Consider the following 1845-nt stretch of genomic DNA (forward strand, 5'->3'; position numbering starts at 1 on the left):
GGTATAACATTGTACTATATAACGTAATACGTTATAAAATTATACTATATAACGTAATACGTTATAACGTTATACTATATAACGGAATACTTTATTACGTTATTCTTCATAACGCAATACGTTATAAAGTTATAGTGAATAACGTAATACGTTATAACGTTATTCTGCGGCACGTCATGCGTTATAACGTTACTCTATATAATGTAATACGGTATAACATTGTACTATATAACGTAATACGTTATAAAATTATACTATATAACGTAATACGTAATAACGTTATACTACATAACGTAATACGTTATTACGCTGTTCTGTGTAACATAATACGTTATTGAACTATACTATATAGCGTAATAAGTTATAGCGATATACTCTATAACGTAGTACGTTATAATGTTACACTGCCTAACGTAATACGTCATAACGTTATAATATAAAACGTAATACGTTATAACGTTATACCATATAGCAGTATACTATATAACGTAATACGTTCTAACATTATACCATATAACGTAATACGTCATAACGTTATACTATATAACGTAATACTTTATTACGTTATTCTTCACAACGCAATACGTTATAAAGTTATAGTGAATAACGTAATAAGTTATAACGTTATTCTGCGGCACGTCGTGCGTTATAACGTTACTCTATATAATGTAATACGGTATAACATTATACTATATAACGTAATACGTTAGAACGTTATTCTCTAAGACGTAATACTTCATAGCTTTAAACCATATGTCGTAATACGTTACAACGTTATTCTGTGGAACGTCATGCGTTATAACGTTCCTCTATATAATGTAAAACGGTATAACGTTATACCTTTATAACGTAATACGTTATAAAATTATAGTATAAAACGTAATACGTTATAACGTTATACTATACAACGTAATACGTTATAACTTAATTCTATGTAATGTCATAAGTTATAACGTTATATTGTGTACCGTAATACGGTGTAACGTTATACTATATAACGTAATACATTATAACGTTATACTATATAACGTAATACGTTATAACGTTATACCATATAACGTAATACGTTATAACTTAATTCTATGTAATGTCATACGTTATAACGTTATACTGTATAACGTGATACGATGTGACGTTATACTATATAACGTAATACGTCATAACGTTATACTATATAACGTAATACTTTATTACGTTATTCTTCACAACGCAATACGTTATAAAGTTATACTGAATAACGTAATAAGTTATAACGTTATTCTGTGGCACGTCGTGCGTTATAACGTTACTCTATATAATGTAATACGGTATAACATAATACTGTATAACTTAATACGTTAGAACGTTATTCTCTAAGACGTAATACTTCATAACTTTAAACCATACGTCGTAATACGTTACAACGTTATTCTGTGGAACGTCATGCGTTACAACGTTCCTCTATATAATGTAATACGGTATAACGTTATACCTATATAACGTAATACGTTATAAAATTATGCTATAAAACGTAATACGTTATAACGTTATACAATATAACGTAATACGTTATAACTTAATTCTATGTAATGTTATACGTTATAACGTTATACTGTATAACGTAATACGGTGTAACGTTATTCTACCTAACATAATACGATATGAAGTTGTATTATAAAACGTAATAAGTTATCACGTTATACCATATAGCGTTATACTACAGAACGTAATACGTTATAGCGTTATACTATATAACGTAATGCGTTATTACGTTGTTCTGTATAACGTAATACGTTATAAAATTATACTGTATAGCGTAGTAAATTATAACGATATACTCTATAACGTAGTACGTTATAATGTTAC

This window comes from Bombus vosnesenskii, unplaced genomic scaffold, assembly GCF_011952255.1.
Source record: "Bombus vosnesenskii isolate JDL3184/JDL3185 unplaced genomic scaffold, Bvos_JDL3184-5_v1.1 scf7180000014019, whole genome shotgun sequence".
Lineage (NCBI taxonomy): Eukaryota > Metazoa > Arthropoda > Insecta > Hymenoptera > Apidae > Bombus > Bombus vosnesenskii.